Source organism: Aquarana catesbeiana, linkage group LG13, assembly GCF_042186555.1.
Source record: "Aquarana catesbeiana isolate 2022-GZ linkage group LG13, ASM4218655v1, whole genome shotgun sequence".
NCBI classification, from domain to species: Eukaryota; Metazoa; Chordata; class Amphibia; order Anura; family Ranidae; genus Aquarana; species Aquarana catesbeiana.
The window spans coordinates 50,252,512-50,274,925 of NC_133336.1; positions in this window are offsets into that span (position 1 = coordinate 50,252,512).

Sequence of the window (22,414 nt, forward strand, 5' to 3'; positions counted from 1 at the left end):
GCGCCCATAAAATTTGCCAGAAATCTTGTGAGCCGATAACTTCCTGTGCTATTCTGCCCACTTCATAGAAACATAGAAGCATTGAAGAGTGACGGCAGAAAAAAGACCAAGTGGGTCACCAAGTCTGCCCCTTTTTTTTTTTTTGTATAGATCTATCCCAGATAGCAAGGATAACTTGCCACACATAGTGTGGCAAGTGTTGAATTGCAGGTCTGTTAACTTGCTGCACATTTTCACTGGCAAGTTGTACACTTGCAGAGCACTTGAGGCACAAGTTCTAGTTGACACTTTTGCAATTTGTAGCAAATTTGTGTTGAAAGTCTCTAGCAAGAGCAACGTTGTAGTGGAAAGTCTACAACAAGAGCTCTCCAATTCTACAGCAATCCACAGTGACCCATGTGGTGGGATGACTATTGCAAAACATAACTGAACCAGAACTTGTTGCAGCAGATTTGCAGAATGTTTGCAAAGAAAGTTGATCTGGAGTCATGCAATGCAGACTTGTTGCAATTGTGCAACAAACTTGTGAAGCCTGGCAAGTCTAGCAATAGCTTAGCAAGTAATTTCCAAACGTGCAGCTCAATTGCTTGCTATCTGGGATGTTTTTCCCAAGCATGTTTGAAACCACTTACTTTTTTGGTAAAATAAAACTTTCCAAGATTAGTTTTGAACTTTTCTCCTGCTAGTTTGAGGTCATATTCCTGCATTTTTGATCTCTGCTTCACATTGAAAATCCTGCCATCCTGAACCTTATTTACACCCTAATGTATTTAACGGATCTGTCACGAACAATGGCTGCAGGGACTTTTTCAGCCCATGTTCACCCTGTTAGCTGTTATTGCTACATTTCTCTTTTTGTTACATTTTTGAGAGACTGTTTTCTTGGATTTGTCCAAAAAACTATTCCTGGTTTGTTTGATTCTGAACTATACATGTGAATTGAAAGAGCTGGTCACCTTGGCCTCTGGAGCCGGATAGTCTGCTACTGGGGTCTCCTGCTATTGTCTGTTTAATAAGGTGTTCTGTGTTTATACTTATGATAATGTATAATGTACTCTGCTTTACCCTTGTTGACGGACAGTCTGTTCACCTGGGCTTAGCATGTTAATTACATCATTGTCAGGGGGGAGTAGCCATGAGTCAGCCCTACCTTGTCATCTAACCCATCATGTGATTATTTGGGTTATTGTGTATGTGGGGGACTAACATACTTTTCAAGTGTATAAAAAGCCTGTATCCTTGTCCAATAAAACATTTGGGGTTCATACAAGCTATTGTCTGCTAACCTTTTATACAATGCAGCTATAAAATCTGAGCTCTGATGATCAGACTGGAGGAAGCAGTATATACTGACAGAAGCAGTCAGTGGAGTGTGGGACAGGATCCGTAACAGTTTCAGTCAGTCTGTCTCCCCTTTCCTTTCTTTCTTCCAGACTGTACATATTTAAAGTGGTATTAAATGCAGATAAAAAAATAGCAAACATGTCATACTTACCTGCTCTGTGCAGCAGTTTTGCACAGATCAGCCCTAAACCTCCTCTTCTCGGGTCCCACGTCAATGCTCCTGGCCCCTCCCTCCTTGAGTGCCCGCCAAAGGAAGCAGCTTGCAATGGGGGCACCCAAGCAGGTGCTCTCCCAAGCCGTTGCTCTGTGTGTCCATTCAGACATGGAGCCGCAGCTCGGCCCCTCCCCTGCTTTCTCCTCATTGGCTCACTAGCTGTAATTAGCTGTCTCAGCCAATAAGAATGGAGAGTCCCCAGAGATCCAAGACACTCGTGCACATTGCTGGATCCCGATCGAGCTCAGGTGAGTATTGGGGGGGGGGGGGGTGCTGCTGCACACATAGAATGCATGAAGGTAAAAAAGACCTTTAGCCTTTAGAACCACTTTAAGTTCCTGAAGTCTCTCCTAATCATGTTTTTTCCATCTTTTTTTGGCCATCTCTGGACTTGTTTTATCTTATCCAATTAGAAACTAATACTTCTTCAGTGTACATTTCTAAAGCTTTCAAATCACCATAGTTATACCAAAAGAGGCTCAGTTTGAAATTGATACTTTTTTATGGGAAACTTTGATTCAGACAGTTTCACCTGATTAAAAAAACTGCTCTGAGCAATTCTCTGAATCATTTGTTACTCTGTCAGACCACCAATATGCTGGAAGAAGGTGTGCAAAAAGTACTTGAATGAAGCCCACTTAGTGTACACCTAAAACTCTGTATTTTGCATCCTATGGTCCTTTTATCTTTTGATAATCAGGAGGCTGAAGTAAAACATTGATGAATTATAGAAGAACTATGTATGAACAGATATTTTGCTAAAAACGATTGCAGGGAGATGTATTTTTGTCTTTCAGGGAGTCATCAAAGCTTCATGACCAGCTGTGGTTCCCACTTGCCAGTGACAATGGAAGTACATTCCTCTTTCATCCTCCCTATAGGAAAGCGAAGAATCGGGCCCGCTTGCAGTACATTTTCTAACAAAGCCTAATTATTGAAAGGGAAGCTCAAAATTGAAAACACTACTTGTCATGATTGGACTGTTTATGATTAGCAAAATAGTTATTAGAGATATGATAAAAAATACTATTGTTGATAAATAACCATAGTTAGTCCTAGTTTGCAAAGGTTGTAAAAATAAACAATTGTACAATTATTACACTGTAATATCATATTTGCACATGCTTAAAGTGGTATTAAACCTTCATTTTTTTTCTTAAAATAACAAACATGTCTATACTTACCTGCTCTGTGGAATGCTTTTGCACCATGCGGCTTGGTGTGGCGTGATAAAAAAAAGGGTCAGGATTTCTTTCCTGCATTTCTCACATGTAGGGCAGCCCTTAAAGTGGATGCAACCTCAGCGACCCCATTACTGCCCTGTGCCCCCCCCCCATTAATGTCCTCACCCCCCCCCTCTATTGCTGCCCTCATTGACCCCAATACAGTCCTTTGCTTCCCCTCCATGCCTTTAATGTCCTCAGCTCCCCCATTACTGTCCTCAGACCCCCACATTGATGTCCTTAGTGATCCCATTACAGTCCTCAGCTCCCCTGCATTAATGTCCTCAGCCCATCCTCCATTAATGTCCTCAGCCCCCTCTCCATTAATATCCTCAACTCCCCCATTAAAGTCCTGAGCTCCCACCATTAATGTCCATAGCTCCCCTCTATTAATGTCTTCAGCCCCCTACATTAATGTCCTTAGTTCCCCCAATTAATATCCACAGCTCCCCATCCACATTCCCCCTCCCCCCTACCCCCTACTCCTGTCTTACTTTACACAGTGCAGAGGGCAGGAGGCACAGATGGTCTGCATAGAGGGCTGGGTGGTGCAAGCTGCAAGCTGGTGTTTGGTTGCTGGGACCGCCCTGCATCCTAACAATTACCTGCTTGTTAACTTGGACAGCCCCCAACCTCCATCCATAGCCACCCTGCCTTCCACAGACAGCTCCAAAAGAATGACAGCTGGTATGCCTCCTAAGTGGAGGGATCCCTGGAACAGTAGTGGGGTTGGGGTTGCAATTGCGACCCCTGAGACCCCTGATGCTACGCCAGTGCACACAGCATCAGTCCATACTCTCCACCTCAATGAACAGTCCAGGTGATGTATTTTTTGTATTTACTGTGTAGGACAGTATGGGATATTCTTAAACACTACATAGGACACATCTTTAAAGGGATTGGCTGCAGCTTAATAAATAATCGGGCTGCTCATTTAACTTTCCCACCCACTATGCTCCAGAAATTTCTAAATTGCAGGGGGAAAAAAACAAACCTGCAGCTTGTGAGATCCAGAACAGCCCAAAGCAATCAATAGATGCTGAAATGATTACTAAGGAGCCAAAAAAGAACAAAATTTACCTAACGTCCTAGCAACCTATCTAGGAGGGTACGACATTTAGTCATTCCACAGTAAAACAATCTTTTCTTACTATAGTCCCTATGCACACAGAATAACACAGTCCAATTCAAGAACCCTGAGTTTTTTAGGTTTTTTTTTCAGGCCAATTAGTCCGCTTTTTACACTAACTATACATAATGACTCAAAACATCTAGCAACAGAGACCCTTTAATATGATTGGGACGGAACATACTTTAACCAGGGAGCAGGACCTCTGATGGGAGGGACAGGGGTCACATCTGTATCACCTCATATACTGCATGTGTATTTTCCATATAAACATGTAGCACTCTCTGAGTGGTTGAGCATGACCCCCAAGATGGTTTGGCAAGCTAGCATTTAACTTCTCAAAGTGTATTTCTTGGGTTATGATACAGTAAGTAATAAAGAAAGTTATTATTATTATTATTATACAGAATTTTATAGCGCCAACAGCTTATGCAGCGCTTTACAATATAAAAGGGAGACAATACAGTTATAATACAATAAAATACAAGAAGATTAAGAGGGTCCTGCTCAGAAGAGCTTACAATATAATAGGGTGGGGCAGGTGGTACAAAAGGTTGTAACTGTGGGGAATGAGCTGATGGAAGTGGTAGGAGATTAGTTGGAGACGTGATAGGCTTTCCTGAAGAGATGAGTTTTCAGGGATCGCCTGAAGGTAGCAAGAGTAGGGGATAGCCGGACAGGTGGAGATAGCGAGTTCCAGAGGATGGGAGAGGCTCTGGAGAAATCCTGGAGACGAGCATGAGAGGAGGAGACGAGAGAGCTTAAGAGTAGGAGGTCTTAAGAAGAGAGGACGATTTGGGTGATATTTGGTGACAAGATTGGTGATGTAGCTCGGGGCAAAGTTGTGAATGGCTTTGTATATTGTGGTTAGTATTTTGAATTTAATTCGCTGGGTGATTGGGAGCCAGTGTAGGGATTGAAGGAGAGGGTTGGCAGACACCAAGCGGTTGGTAAGGTGTATAAGTCTGGCAGCAGCATTCATGATAGGCTGAAGAGGGGATAGCCTATGGAGAGGCAGACCAATGAGAAGGGAGTTGCAATAGTCAAGGCGAGAGATAACAAGGGAGTGAATGAGGAGCTTGGTTGTTTCATTTGTTAAAAAGGGGCGAATTTTAGAGATGTTACAGAGGTGAATTCTACAAACTTTTGACAATGATTGGATTTAAGGCTGAAATGACAAGCCAGAGTCTAGGATTACACCTAGTACCCTGGCGTGAGGGGAGGGACTGATGGTTGCATTGTTGATTTTGATGGAAAAGTCATGGAGGGGGGCACGGGTGGGGGGGATATTAATAGCTTCGTTTTAGAGATATTTAGTTTAAGGAAGTGGTGCGACATCCATGCTGATATGTCAGTTAGTAAGTTAGTAATGCGAGAGGAGACTTAAGGAGTGAGGTGAGGAATAGACAGATAGATTTGGGTGTCATCAGTGTATAAGTGGTATTGGAAGCCGTGGGCGGTTATCAAGTGACCAAGGGAGGAGGTGTAGACAGAGAAGAGAAGGGGTCCAAGAACAGAGCTTTGGGGGACCCCTACAGAAAGGGGCAATGGAGAGGAGGAGACAGAGTTGTAGGTGACACTGAAGGAGTGCTGTGTTAAATAGGCAGAGAACCAGGATAAAGCAGAATCTCGGAGGCCAAGGGAATGTAGTTTATCGAGAAGGAGCGGGTGGTCAACAGTATCGATGGCCGCAGAGAGGTCAAGTAGTAGGAGTATGGAGTACTGGCTGTTGATTTTCGCAGTTAGTAAATCGTTAGTGAGTTTTAGTAAGGCAGAGTAAGAGTAAAGATAATTTTAGGATGAAAGACACCAATGTGAGAAGGAAGAGAATAAGGAGCGTGTTAGTGGATAGAGAGTGGGAAACTGACTTTATATAAAATATAAAATAAATGTCAAAAGCTGGTTTGCCTGTCAGCTTGCAGAGTGGAGCAGAGTTCTTGTTGTATATTCATCCAGCTTTAGTTATCCTGCTTTCGTTAAACTGCATCGGTGAAACTGCGCATCACTCGTGACAGAGCCACTCAAGACAGAGCCATGATGTCTGCGTCTTGCCCCTGTCTGCGCCACCCCAGAGGCTGCTTTAAATTTATAGGGAATATTTTATATAAATTTATAAAGTTAGGCTTTTCTAAAGTTTATTAGTTAAATACATTCTGGAAAGAGGGTTAGTTGTATAGGATAGTCAAAAATAGCAACATAGTATCAGCTAGAATTGTTGGTGGCCTTTTAATAGCAGACTTCTGATAGTAATGGACCACTTAAGAACAGCGGAGTAGGTTACAGTAACTCTATGAGGGCAGTCACTGTCTGTTGTTGAAGGTCAAATGGTCTTTCTTGTTCCCTAAGTGGAACTTAGGCCCTTCAGTGCTTCTTCCAAGCTCTCCTGGACACTCATCCGCAAATACTTCTCCTAAGATGCTGTATATATCTAGCTATTATCATGCTCTTGCTTCTTTTTGATGTTCCCCCCGCAGTAAGGCAGTTGAAATTTTCTAATTTTATCTATTTGCCCTCCAATTCTACTTACTGCAATGGCCAGTCATAGGTGGGGGTAGTGGACCCCTTTTTTTCAACAATGTTATATTGGTCAGGCAACGCACTGACACCTTTGCAGCCATTGTGCGATTTGCTGGGTGCTCAATGTGCATCTGTACCTTTAAGAAGGGGTGGGCTCCCTTCAGTCCATCTGCCCTCCACCTACTCATCAGAATACATGTGCTTCCACTGTGGAGTCACTCATAAGTTAGTGATAGGAACTACAGATACTGAAGTGCCTTGCCGGGGCCTGTAGCTTACGCATGTATTTGCAAATGTGTGCAGACTAAACCCCTGTTTTTAACGCATACTGTTAGACAGGTTGATTCCGTTGTCCGCGGACTGGTCGGTAAATAGGCTTGGATCTTTTCCTTGGATTTATCCTTGGCCTAGTTTATAGTTGAAATGTTCTAAGCCTTTTGCAAAGGCCCCCACCTTCATTAAAAGAGAAGTATGGGACTTTTTCTTTATCCCATAATCATACTTACCTAGGTGGATGCAGCATCGGTCCGATGCTGCATCTGATGCTGCATCTGTCCCCGCCGCCTTTTCACAAAGAACCGAGCCACCAAACACTGCCAATGGCTCGGTTCTCTCTCCTCCCCAAGCGGAGAGGTGCTGTCTGTCGATCAGCAGCTCTCCTGCTCTGCTCCTCCATGCTCACTGGAGCGCTGAGCTGGGGAGGGGTGGGCAGCGGCCGTCTCAGTGGCTCACTGAGAGGCTGAGATGCCTATCAGTCCAGGCACCTGGCGGATCCAGACTCCCAGAGTCGTGATGACGCGGTGCCTGGACTGATCTTAGTGACGTTTGCTCAGGCTGGACTTCTCCTTTAAAGCCCAAGAAACAAAGGCCTTCTCTCCCTTTAAAAAGAAAATGTCAAGAATGAAATATGGGAGTTACAATTGCTGGCTTGCTCTGAATGGTACAGACTCTGGATCTGTCATTACTTAAAGCTGGGCTTATTCTTCTTGATGGGATTAAGGTACCATTTCTACCTATGGAAGTGTTACTATTACTATTACTATGAACTTATAAATGTATTCCTATGGAAAGACTTGCGGTACAGATTTAGTGATCTTGTAAAAGTATCTTTTTTTGCACCCAGTCCTATCAGCTCTCTGACCATATAAAAAGATTCTAGTAGGCATGGTCTATCTCCTAATCTCTCTATAATTCACAGGCGCTTGTTATCTCCTGTTAATTAAACCACCAAGGGATTTGATATGGAGTCCTACCTAGTTATTCAGCAGTTAATTAAATATAACTACTGTATGTATTCTGACCAGTCAGTGTAATTAAGGGTAATTGACACTGCTCAGTAATCTTACAGCCACATAATAACCTTGCAGTCCAAATCACTGTGACAATAGCGTTGCCTGAGGTTACAGGCAAAAGAGATTAAAATGAAAACGGCTTTTCTTTCCAGCTTGTGAAGTGCAAGTGGAAAAATGGTGATATGAAAAGTCTATGACTCCTCTAAGAGACAAGAGACTAATTAATCATATTGCCAGCACTTTGGCAGCTTGGGAGATAAGCACTAAAACATCACTTGGTTTGAACTTTAAAAGAACTCTGGTGAGTATTTCTTGAGCAGGATGCATCAAATGTTGGTAATCCCTCTGGAATTATTAGTCAATGTCCGATTAGAGAGTGGTTCATTAGAAGTCAGTAAAGGTGACATTAGGGAAAGATTGGACTAGACTGGACTGTTCATTGAGTCTCCTTACAAACATACTGGGCAATCACCGCCATTATGGTAGAGGCTACCCTATGCAAATACGACTATCACCAATAAAGAAGGCAATGTCAGACAAATTATGTTTGTACCCTTCAAAAATAATTATACTAATAATGAATACTACTCCATGAAAGCATCTTGCTCATGAAAATTTTAGTAAATGCATTAAAAATTGTATGAAAATTGCATCTTACCTTTAAATGAAATACCTTTAAAAAAAAAAAATTTAAAAACTGAAAAGGCCAATTAACTTTTAGGCTTATACTCAATGATCATTGGCATCCAAAACAATCATTATTAAAAGAAACATTGCCAACTGCTTAATAGTGAGGTCAAAATAATTTGACTCACTTGAATTTTCTCTAATTTGTGCAACACGTTAAAACGCAGATTACAATACTGGGTGGATTACAGCTGTAGTTGCATATCTATACAGTATATATACTGTAGATATCAATTACCCCTAAATCTGTTGTGGTTCTAAAATAGACTTAAGCTGGGTACACACTACAGATTTTTTCCGGGTTGCACGAAAAAAAAACCTGTCAGCTCCGATCGGGACCGCTGTACTAACCATGCAAGGTTAGTTCGGCAATCACCGGCAGTCACATTATCAGAAACCCCGCCCCACCTCCCAGCTTAAGAAACCTCTTACAGCGCCGGGAAGAGCCGTTGATAGGAGGTTAAATACCACCAAAAGAAAGCTCTATCTGTCTAAAAAAAAAAATAATCGAAATGTTATTTGAGTGCAGTGTTGCATGACTAAGTAATTCTCATTCAAATTGTAACAATGCTGAAAACTTAAATAAACGGCCTAGGCAAGAAGGGGGTGAAAGTATACAGTATTGAGTTGGTTAAAAAAAAGATAAAAACAATTATTTTAAGACATAAAACATGCAAGTGGAAATGCCTGCTCATTGTAAAAAAATAAAAAATGAAAAATAGAGCCACTAGATGGAATTAACTAAGTAAACTAAATGTTAGATTCTAAAGTGGTTGTATTTTTTTGAGGAATTACATATATACTGATTATTTTATTGTAAGGGAAAACAATTATTTATTTGTTTATATGGTTATTATTTGCCCTTAATGTAAAATATTTAAAATACTAAAACATAGGCAGGTTTGCATTAACTGCTACACAGCTCCCGCACATAATTGAAATGCTGGCCGCAGAAAGAATCTTCATTTTTTGGCAATCCTCAACAAAAAAAAATATTGAAATCAAATTTTCTCTGAAGGTTGAAAATAAATTTCCGTCATAATTAAAAAGCCAATACTCATGTGACTCTCTGTCAGCTCAAAACAATTATAATCTTACCATGCCTATGGAAACAGATGCAGCCCCACACTATTGCTAAATTAAACCCAACTCAGCACCCTCTTGATGCCATTGCCCTCAGAGATTCTGTGTGTGCCGCCATTACGCTCTAATTAGTGAGCTACAAAAAAAAATGGTTTATTGCTAAGCAGTCTGAAAATTACATCAACTTTATTTTTAATGATTTTAGTTATGCATTCAGCTCTTTTATATATTGTATAAAGCCCCTATTTGTAGTTGGTGTTTTATAGTCATTTGCTTGCCAGTACTTGGAAAGCACGTTTTACTTAAAATAAACTCTATTGTTAATATATATATATATATATATATATATATATATATATATATATATATATATATATATATTTTTTTTTTTTTTTTAAGTTTACATTTTGTGTGTTATTTGTTTCTGTATTTGATTGTCAGTCATCAAGTACAATATTACCTTGTAGGCCATCCTTACTAACCAGCTGCCCCTGTACCTACCATACACTGCATTTCAAGATCTATAGCTTGGATTTTCCATAGATGAATCTTGATCTTGGCATTAGATATCCAACAGAAATTTTGAAAACACTTCACAGTATTATGAAACAACATACCACTTCACTGTTGCAAAACCCAAGTCCATATACTCTTACTGCGATATCAACTTGCCAACGTCTCCACAAGGAACTCATAGGTTTGTTTTGCCACAACAGGAAGGTCACAGCCATTTAATCAGATCCATTTGTACAGGGCCAGCTTCAGCATTAAAAAATCCAGTTGCCAGAATGTTCATTTTAACCAAAAACGTTCCCATAAGACTATGTATGCTTTTAACATACAACATATTTCATGCATGTTATTTATCTAAAAAGATTCCCCTGTGTAGACATCCAAAAGCCCTGTTGCTTGCCATTTTGGAGGTGATGTAAGCAGCCCCAGCAGACTCAGAGATGTCACTCAAATGACACTCTATAGCAGGGGTCTCAAACTGGCGGCCCTCCAGCTGTTGCAAAACTACAAGTCCCATCGTGCCTCTGCCTGTGGGAGTCATGCTTGTAACTGTCAGCCTTGCAATGCCTCATGGGATTTGTAGTTTTGCAGCAGCTGGAGAGCCGCCTTTTTGAGACCCCTGCTCTATAGTATTCCTTATAGCTCCTCCCCGGGTGCTACATAAAAGGGAGGTGGGGTTAGGGGAGGAGACAGGCAGAGGAGCTGAGCCAGCACAGTCAGTAATTGAGCTGATGGAAGTGGTAAAAGATTAGCTGGAGGTGTGATCTTACAAATGATAGAAGTATGAGCTGGGATGATGTAACTCCTGTGCAGTTATGGAGGAGTTATATCATTAGTAGCTAACCAATGGATGAAGCCAGAAAACTCAGAACCCCTAATAAAAGTGAGGGAGGGGAGTGCAGACCTCATGTAATTGGAAGAGAGCACACTAGAGGGTAACTCTGCCATTATGGGTGCATATGCTGTGCATACCAGTGCTAGGATCTTCTGCCCTCCACTAGGGATGAGCCGAACACCCCCCTGTTCGGTTCGCACCAGAACATGCGAACAGGAAAAAAGTTCGTTCGAACATGCGAACACCGTTAAAGTCTATGGGACACGAACATGAATAATCAAAAGTGCTAATTTTAAAGGCTTATATGAAAGTTATTGTCATAAAAAGTGTTTGGGGACCTGGGTCCTGTCCCAGGGGACATGGATCAATGCAAAAAAAAGTTTTAAAAACGGCCGTTTTTTCAGGAGCAGTGATTTTAATAATGCTTAAAGTCAAACAATAAAAGTGTAATATCCCTTTAAATTTCGTACCTGGGGGGTGTCTATAGTATGCCTGTAAAGGGGCGCATGTTTCCTGTGTTTAGAACAGTCTGACAGCAAAATGACATTTTGAAGGAAAAAACTCATTTAAAAGCTCATCCCTACCCTCCACTGTCTGAAATTTTAAATGCCTGTAAATATCTTATGTATGCACTCCCTGCTCATGAGTTGTTGGTTTTGAAACCCTGGAAGGTAGAAGTGGAGATAAAGAGGAAGTCCTAGCCACATGTCCTGTCCATGCTGAAAATCCACAAGCCATAAGAGACAATTATACACTATTAGGGAGGAACCAAAGGGCAGAGTCGAGTCTGACTTTGAGTTGCATTGCCACACCACAGTTCCTGACAATGAGGCATTCCATTCCAGACTGGTCAGACAGCACATGGAGGACATCTCCATGACCACTAATCTTGCCTTCCAGTCTCTGACACAAAGGCAGAAACTGCATTATCTTCAGGGGCCCCTGTAACTGGACTTTGCTGCACATTCATCTGGAGGTATCCCTGTTACTAACTATATATACCCGGGTATATGTGCACAATTCTACCAGAACTCCTTCCGGGCCCTTTTGTTGGTAATACCTGTTTGTACATTGGATGTATGTAATGTTATTAACCTCTTCTTATATAAAGCTTGTATTATGTCTATACTGGTATGCATCTATATACTATACTAGAACCCAAGTACTTTGTTTAGATTACTGGTAACTTTCCCAGGAAAGGAATCCCTTTTGATTATAGAGGCCCTGTCCTGGGTGCAGACACTGCCAAATTTATTGTCAAACCCACTCTTCCACTTAGCAAAGGTTCTGGTTCTCTCATTTACAGGCTTTTCGTAATATTCTGTTTGGGGAGGGAAATCATGCCTCTCTATACATGGATATTTTATACCAACAGCCCAATTACAGTATACAAACTTCTATCCAGTTTTTATCTAAACGGTATCAATTTTGTATTGGTTTCTCCACAATACTCAGCGCGGTTCCTGGACTTGGGTCCACTTCATCAGGAGTTTATTAGCGGGGTATGTATATTTATTCTTTACTGAATGTGAAAGGAACATACATAGAATATTAGTGTCAAGAAACAAATGAAACATGTTGCCACATGAGTCTGCCACTTACCTAGATGAGGTTGGGCGTGGGGAGAGAGGAGAACCTGACCACTGTCCTACCATATTTTGAGGTAACTAGCCTTTTCTTTATATCATTTCAAATAGGGATGTGGCACTCAAAGTGGATATAAACCCGTTTTTTTTTTTTTTTATTATACTGTAGAGTATAAGATTTCCTATCATTTGAGCCCAGTCTTGCCACACAGAGTTAATCCATCTCTGAGCAATCCTCTTTTATTGTTCAGTGAGATAAATCTTGACCAACTGAGAAAAACTTTGTCAAATCCTCCCCCTTGCTGTGAGTGACAGGTGATTTACATATCGCGTGCACTAGCCTAAAACATTATTTTTTAATTCCCTCCCCCACTCCTTTCTTCAGCAGCTCTTCAAGGATTGGCTGTTCCACACCTCACCATGATTGGGCATGCTGAAGTCATGTGGTTACTTTCCTGTCTTTTCACTGGATGTTAGAGATCATAGCAGAAGTTCAGTGTAAGAAATACACAGGAGAAAATGCATATTGACAAGGGGAGTGTAGAGGTGGGCGGGGAGTCTACTGAGATCACAGCTCCACCCACCGAGCTCCAGACAACAGACCTGCCCATAGAATCTGCAGTTTTTCGGGTCTCATAACAGACAGAGGGGAGACATTTGACAGGTAAAGATACATGCAGGAGGCATGTATATCCTTATAGATAACCCCTATGGCAGTAGTTTAGAAAGGATGGCATTGGGTTTACATCCACTTTAAAGGCCAATCAATCAATTTAGTATATTTTATCTGTTGCCCGAGTCTCTATTATTATTACTTGTTGAAAATGCCTTAATGTAAGTATCATGGAAAGAGAGAACATTATCATTCATTCTGGATTTTCAGTTTTCAGAAAGTTAAACATGCCAATTTAGGTATGTATGGTTTATTATAAAGCCCAATTAGCCCCCAGTCTTAATCAGATAAAAAAAAAAGGTATTCAATGTCTTTTCCAATTTCCATGTTCTGTGTACTGTGGGAGACCAGATGCTGTATAGTGAATGCAGGGTCCTGGGTTTAGTAACACTTTAACTTTCACAGGTAAAAATGTATACTCTATTGGAAGCCTGTGGGATAGGGTGAGAAAACAACAGCATAGTTGGAGGACAGGATCAGAGCATATAACAGAAATTACCTAAACACAGACCTTAGTGGCAGGATCAATAGTTATTATTTTAATAAAATTATTAGATTTAAAATATTGAAAATGGCTTGTGAAAATACACTACATTACCCTGTGATAAAATTGGATTTGCATTACACATGCTTAAATTAAATTTTCATGATTGGAGTTGGATATACCTAAATGAGATAGAAGAAAAGTAGTGATTTTTACAATGTTAATGTACTCATATACGGTAGTTCTATTCTATAACACTTTCACAAAACTAGAGCCTCTTCCTGAAATTAACATGTCTATTGTAACCTGTTAAGATGATCACATTACTATGTGGACAGAGGTTTTGGGCAGCTGATACCAGAGCTGAGAATGATCTCAATTATTTCCCCTTAGAGTGAAACAGCTGAAAAGAATTGTAATTCAAGACCACATTGAGGAAAAGGTCATCGGCAATCTTTCTTAGAAACAATACGCTGCTTGATAGGGTTACCTTCCAGGCCATTACCAAAGCTGCACTTCAAGTAACCTCTTTTCTTTGCAACCTAATCTTATGCAGGTCTAAAATGCAGCATGTCCCAGACATCAAACATATGTTGTTCTAAAACAAACCACGGCAGTAAAAAAGAAAGTCCTCTTGTATTGTAAATGTATTCTATGAAGGAAATCTCCCTTATTTCCTCCAGTACTACCTGCTTTGTACAGTATAAATTCTTTGCTACTCAATGTCTCTTTAGCTTTATGATAAAATTCACCTGGGCCTAAAAGGTCCAGTATAGTAATGAGGGAGCCGTTTCACCCAAATCAGATCAGGCCAGTTCTTGGTGATCAGAAATTTGTCAACAATCGCCAGTTTGCTCCAACAGTTGACCTGATTAAAGGATATGTAAACCCTAGCAGTGAACCACTCTTATTTGATGCCTTTTGATCTATTAAATATGCATCTTAAAGCTTTTTGATTATAGTTTAAATTATGTGCAAAACAATTACCTGTGGTCCTGTCAGTTGAAAACTTCCCCGTGCTCCCTGGTTGTACTGCGATCTATTCAGTTACATTGTTTTTAATCTCTGAGGACTACATATCCACTTTCCCTCTGTTATGGATGAAGGGAGAGGATGAGGTTGTGATGATAATGAGGTCTCATGCACCCCAAGTTTCTACAAATTGAAAAAATGTCAGCAGCACACCAAGGATTCCTCAAAAGGGTCCAAAGCATTATTATCGTGATCACACGATAAATATACAGCAACGTTTTGGGGCCAAGCAGGGCCCCTTCATCGGACAAGTGCCCTGCCGTCACCTGCCTGATGAAGGGGCCCTGCGTGGCTCTTTCAGGGAATCCTTGGTCTGCTGATGACATTTCTTCAAATGGATCATCCATGGTTTCCAACCCACGCTCATTAAAGCACCCAGCACTACTGAACAGCCAGCATCTTGTACGTGTGCGAGGGGTGTTGCAAGTTTCTGCAAACCTCTCATTCCACCATAATTTGCAAATCAGCAACATAGCAATCAGATTTAAACCTTGTGTCTGTAGCACCAGTAAGAGAGCTGACAAATTTCATATAACCCACACAATCAAAATGGCCAACTTGCGTGGATCAAGTTTTATAAACAGTACTTAGCCAAGGTCCTCAGAGCCTCAAGACTAATTATGCCCTGCTGCAAAATTGCCATATAATAAAACCTCTAACAAAGCCCTCTATAGACTAATATATCCTGGTCATAATAGGGTGTTTTAAACCTCCATTAAGCAATTACACAGATGTATAAGAAAAAAAATTAAAAGAGTTAAACCGTGTGAGGTGCAGAAGGTGGACATTACCTCTCCTAAGAAGAATTTGTATAAGATTCATATCATGTTTGATGCCTATCAAATCATGATTTCATTTCTATTCAAAATGATTTTGGTTGTAAGATTGTAAAATCTTCTAATTTCGATATATTGATTTTGTTCAAATAACACTTCATTACCCCTCAGAGTCAGCACACCCCTCAGACCCTTTGATTGGTTATGTGGTAAACACCCTCTGAAGGGTCAACAAAAGGCCTCTGCAATTGGCAGCTGTAGATCTTGTTTACACTTGAAAGTATAGGGGATTGCTAAGGGTCATTCATGAGGCTGATGACCCTAAAGTGTTACTAAACCCAAGACCCTGCATTCACCATATCTGGTCCCCCACAGTACACAGAACTTGGAAATGCAATTATTTTAGTAAATATAAACAGCTATTGGACGAAACACATCGGGTTTGTTATGCCTGTCTTGCCACCATTTGATTTAAGCGCTTTTTTATATCCTTTCATACCTGACTTGTATTTATGAGCCAGAGTGTGTTTTACCACTTCGTTTTAAATAAAGCTTTCCAAAAAGCTGATTTACACCATGGGGAAGTTTTCTTTTTAATCCCTATTCATTTGAGGACCTATACCCATTTCATGGAGCCGGACCTTTGGCGAGCAACCCTTCACCGGCATCTTTGAAGTCGAGAGCCAGTGAGGTCAGAGAGGTTTGGTTGGTAAGTGCCGCGGTTTTCCCACCATCTTCAGCTGCTGTGAACAAAGAGCTGCTTCTCCCGCTCTATTGCAAGCCTGTTTGACTCCCAAGCCGCTGGCTGGGAGTCCATCACTGCTGGTAAGGGTATTTTTGCCTATCCCTTTCATATATAAGCTGGATACCTTATCTTGTGGATGCCATTCCCGGATTTAAGGGCCCCGCAGTACCATTTCCGGTTGTTGTTGATCGTTTCAGCTGCATTTTCGGACTTTTAGTTACGTCAGTAACCTTTGAGTTCATGAGGGACTTTTAGTTTCATTAGTAGTCCATGTGTTCACAGTGCACATCATCATTATTTTACCATTTAAGTCTCACTTTTTCACTGAATGTTTTATTATACATTTGTGTTTAGCAGTTTTGTGATGTTTTAGTATGTTCACATCATCTTTGTTTCACATTTTTTATTTATATAACTGCTCCTCCCCACTTCTGGGATTTGCAGTTGTTGTAGGATTTACACATATCCTCTTCACCTTTTTCCATACCAGTTCACATTACTTATTTCTGCTAGTGTCAGCTAACAGTTTATACACGATCTACTTGTGTGTTTCACCTAAACACTCTAAGGTACATATTGTTTTTAATTTCACAGTACCCATTTCTGCTAGTGTTAGCTATCAGTTCTTATACGATCAAGTTTCATTAATATACTTTGTTGTGCATATTGCCTTTTAGAGGATATTCGGTCTGGCTTTGCCCAATAACGTACATATATTATACTTTTAGCGCCACACTTACCCACATTATAAACAGCTAAATACCTTTTCTCATCAGCAGTATATAGCAGTCTTGTGACTTCTAGCAGTTCCTGGTTAAAGCTTGTTGGAGGAGTTTTCATACTGTACTGAGCTATCCTATCAGGATCCAGGACCCCTGACCCCAGTAGCAGGTGGTGCTCCATTTTTTGAAGGGGGCAGCAAACAAAACACCCCCCCCCCGTGCGTTCAGTCAGTTGATCAATCAACCCCCCCATCGCTCGGTCGATGGCGAACAAACCCCCAACCACCCCTCAGTGCTCTGCGCCCCAAGCCCATCCTTTTTTAAGCTATTTAGAGCCTCAGGCTCTAATCATGTGCTTAAAAAAAAAACTCCTATGAAATCTATGCGTTTTGCGCCCTGCATTGAGCGGCCACCACTGCCTGACCCTCTGTCTGGACAGTGCTGATTGGCCTTGTGCTGATCACATGCACTCTCTCAAGAAAAAAAAAACTCTCTAGTAATACACAACAAACTGAGCATGCATGTGCAGAGTGACTTTAGTACTCTGTCTTATCCGGACCTGTATTGCAGTCAGTGGAAGAAGAGGAGGGTCTGTGCATACAGGATCAAACAGCCTTTTTTAACCCCTTAGGTTCCACAGTGAGCATAACAAGCATGCTTTACTGTACACACACACTGATTTTACTGTTGTGGGTTTAGTAGCACTTTAATACATCAGAATGAACTTACTATGCAGTGGATTGGACTCTGCGGAAATCAACGACCAGATGAACTTTGCAGAGTATTTTTCACTTTTAATCCCATTTGTTTTATTGTGGCTAATTGCCTGTTTTGTAACATCTTTTTAAAAATAATAATTAAGCTGATTCTGTAAATGCTCTAATCGGAAATTAAACAAGCTGTGTCTTTTGGAACAAACTACTATATTTTAAGCTCTGTCAACTTCATGTCTGGTGTGGAAGTAAGGGTCACAGCCTTTTCTTATAGGTCAGAATTGTGACAATCGTGGTTCAGACCACGGCCTTTTCCACCAATTTATTACAAATAACCGGTCAATCTCACACTGCACTGTCACTGATACGCAACAATGCCACTCTCAGTCTCCCCCCTGCACAAAGATTTCCCAGCTTGCAGGACCACAATCTACGTGCCAACAGACTGAGAGTGATTGTCACTGGGTGTAGTTAACCCTTTACACCCCAAAATTCCACCAGATAGCTTTGGGCCTATCAACCCTTCACAATATCAGCAATGACAATTATAAATTTAAATAAATGTCTGTACACACACTGCCACCACAGACATGTATATCCAGAGATTTATACTACAGTATCACTCTTTAAAGAGACAGGGATTCATTTAGTTTGCATTAGGGCAATCAATTTAAGATTTTTCCAAGTATAGTTTAATAATGAAAAGGTCAAAATGGTGCAAATTTAAATGTTTACAAAGAAACAATGAGACAACAATGCAACAGAGAAATAAAAAGGAGTAGAAAATGAAAATACTTGCAAGTCCTGGTTTGAGGAGTCCAATGAATAAGCAAAAACAGTACAGTAGCTCTATCAAGTCAAGTTAGGTGGTCCTTGGTTTAATGTTAAACAAGAGCTCCCCAATGTGGTTGCAGTCCACTTTTCTTTTTGGTGGTGGTGGGGCGGGTGTTGTCAGAAATGGCTTGACCAATCTTCTGGTCTAAGGTGTGGTTGCTGGGTGTTACTATATTCACGACCATGTCCCAGTTACATTTTTCTTTAAGCATTATCTTTTGAATATCTACAGGTTGCAGTCTGCCAGCTTGCATATTATGGTCCAGCATTGAATTACCTCAACAAATGACACTTTGCTACACTGTAAAGTAGTGAGTATACAGCTTGTATAACAGTGTAAATTTGCTGTCCCCTCAAAATAACTCAACACACAGCCATTAAGTTAAAATGTCCAAATTGGGCCCAGTGTCAATATTTTCTGTGGCCACCATTATTTTCCAGCACTGCCTTTATCCTATTGGGCATGCAGTTCACTAGAGCTTCACAGGTTGCCACTGGAGTCCTCTTCCACTCCTCCATGACGGCATCATGGAGCTGGTGGATGTTCGAGACCTTGCGCTCCTCCACCTTCCGTTTGAGGATGCCCCACAGATGCTCAATAGAGTTTAGGTCTGGAGACATGCTTGGCCAGTCCATCACCTTTACCCTCAAGTACTTTAGCAAGGCAGTGGTCGTTTTGGAGGTGTGTTTGGGGTCATTATCATATTGGAACACTGCCCTGTGGCCAAGTCTTCGAAGGGAGGGGATCATGCTCTGCTTCAGTATGTCACAGTACATGTTGGCATTCATGGTTCCCCCAATGAACTGTAGCTCCCCAGTGCCGGCAGCACTCATGCAGCCTCAGACCATGACACTCCCACCACCATGCTTGACTATAGGCAAGACAAACTTGTTTTTGTACTCCTCACCTGGTTGGCACCACACACACTTGACACCATCTGAACCAAATAAGTTTATCTTGGTCTCATCAGACCACGGGACATGGTTCCAGTAATCCATGTCCTTAGTCTGCTTGTCTTCAGCAAACTGTTTGCAAGCTTTCTTGTGCATTATCTTTAGAAGAGGTTTCCTTCTCTGACGACAGCCATGCAGACAAATTTGATGCAGTGTGTGGCGTATGGTCTGAGCACTGACAGGCTGACCCCATCCCTTAAGCCCTTGCAGCAATGCTGGCAGCACTCATATATCTATTTCCCAAAGACAACTTCTGGATAGGATGCTGAGCACGTGCACTCAACCTCTTTGGTTGACCATGGCGAGGCCTGTTCTGAGTGGAACCTGTCCTGTTAAACTGCTGTATGGTCTTGGCCACCGTGCTGTAGCTCAGTTTCAGGGTCTTGGCAATCTTCTTATAGCCTAGGCCATCTTTATGTAGAGCAACAATTCTTTTTTCCATATCCTCAGAGTTCTTTGCCATGAGGTGCCATGTTGAACTTCCAGTGACCAGTTTGAGAGAGTGAGAGCAATAACACCAAATTTACCACACCTGCTCCCCATTCACACCTGAGACCTTGTAACACTAGCGAGTCACATGACATCGTGGAGAGAAAATGGCTAATTGGGCCCAATTTGGACATTTTCACTTAGGGGTGTACTCAGTTTTGTTGCCAGCGGTTTAGACATGAATGGCTGTGTGTTGAGTTATTTTGAGGGAACAGCAAATTTACACTGTTATACAAGCTGTACACTCACTACTTTACATTGTAGCAAAGTGTCATTTCTTCAGTGTTATCACATGAAAAGATATAATAAAATATTTACAAAAATGTGAGGGGTGTACATAATTTTGTGAGATACTGTATATTTAGGAGTCATTACCATGCACAACTATTTACCCTTTTTAATTTGTCCACATTTGTGCAACTGTTAGATATATGGGAACCCAATAAATATTAAAGTGAGTGTAAACAATCACCTTGTAAAACAACCCATTCAGTTTAAAATAGAAATGAAAGGAAGAACCTTTGTGTATGGATTAAAAAAAAATTTTTTATAAATACCTTTTCTCCCCTTTTATATGAGTGATCACATTCCCTCTGTTCTCAGCTGCATAAGAGCTGGGGGGAGGAGAATCGGCAGCACACTGAGCTTCCCAGTGGCAGGATCTGCAGGTGGGGTGTGTCAGGGCTAGTCTGATCATTGGAGGAGAGCAGGCTGAGCTCCCAGCACAGCTAGAGAACTGACCACGGTGTGTCCTCCTGCTTAGTGTGGTCAGTTTTTAATAAGAAAGCAGAGGGACTGGCAGGAACACCAGGGATTTCACACAAATAAAGAAATACAAAGAGAACAGGATACTTTCTCATACAAGTACATGGTACAGCAGGCACATATCAGGAATGTGAAATGTTGTGGGGTAACAAACACTTTAATGCCGCGTACACACGAGCAGACTTTTCGACTATCTGACGGATTTTCGGCAGACTTCCAACGGACTTTCCCATTGAACAGACTTGCCTACACAAGATCACACCAAAGTCCGACGGATTCGTACGTGATGACGTACGACCGGACTAAAATAAGGAAGTTGATAGCCAGTAGCCAGGCAATAGCTGCCATAGAATCGGTTTTCGTCCGTTGGACTAGCATACAGACGAGCGGACTTTTCGATAGGAATTGGGTCCAGCGGAGTTCCGACGTAAAGATTTGAAGCATGTTCCAAATCTAAAGTCCATCAGATTTTCGGAGAAGTCCACTGCAGGTCCGATGAAGCCCACACACACTCGAATTGTCCGCCGGACTCGGTCCATCAGACCAGTTCGGTCGAAAAGTCCACTCGTGTGTACGCGGCATAAGTAAATTCTCTCTTCAGTTAGGATTTACATCTGCTTTACAAAGGTTTTATTTTATTTTCCTTTCCTACTCTATCACGAAGTAAAAAGAGCATAAAGTTCAACATTAACGTTTTTGGCTTTCAGGTGTGTTCCACAGCAGGAAAAACAAATATTACATAAAAATTAAACTTTGCTATGGACTAAATCCTGTACACAAAGCTTTAGGAAGTATTTGTTAAAACGCTTCTGAGTGACAAGGGAGTCGCTGCCAACTGTTCTCCATATCAACACCAAGGTTAAAAATTTCTTTTCTGGGCATATGACACCGTGCCAACTCCATTAGCCTGGCAAAATAAATATTGCAAATGAACGGTAAACAAACAGACAACATTTGTTTTGTGGACGGAAATTGACTCAGCAAGAGTAAGGACCATCCTGAAATTGCATAACAAAATTGCGATTAGTAGCTGATTATGTGGGTGCCCGGCGCTCTCTGAGTAAGAGAACAAAAGACTCCGCTCCGTGCAGCAACCACGTCTGGCTATAATCTGTCAGTAAGGACTCCCTCTGAGACTGTTCAAAATGCAGATGCACATTTAGCCTGTGTCATGTATGACGATTAAATAAGATTGAACCTACAGATTGACAGCTTGCTTTTTACTGCCTAATCCTTGAATTGCTTGCTTCTTAAAGGACCAGAAAATCTGCAAAACAAGTCTCTTCATATAAAGAGTAAACAAAGCTGAAGTTTAAAGGGTAACTCCAGTTTTGTGGGGAAAAAAAATAGCAAATAAAGAAAAAATAATAAAGCACATATAATTGCGACACTAATCATATTGTAATTGAATGTTATTAAAAATTACCTTTCCTTTTCAATCTGCAGCCACTGTAATTTTCTGAGAATGCATTGCATTATGGCTACACGGAGTTGTTCTATACACAGAGTGTGTACTGGCCACGCCCCAGAAACATAATTTCCTGTTTGTGTGATTGGCTCGCCATTTTTCCCAGAAGTCTGCCTAAGATACAAGTCAGATTTCAGGCATCCCCTGCAACAAAAATGTCATTTTTTGGAGAGATCATTTCAATAGGAGCATGTCTAAAGGGATGCAGGCCCAGCAGATGTCCTCATTAGTGCCCTGCAGCTGCACACCTGACAGTTAATTATGAAACCACACCCATTAGACCCCTTTCACCCCTTTTCAAAATAGCGCCTGCAAAGCGTCCTGAAAGAGCCGCTG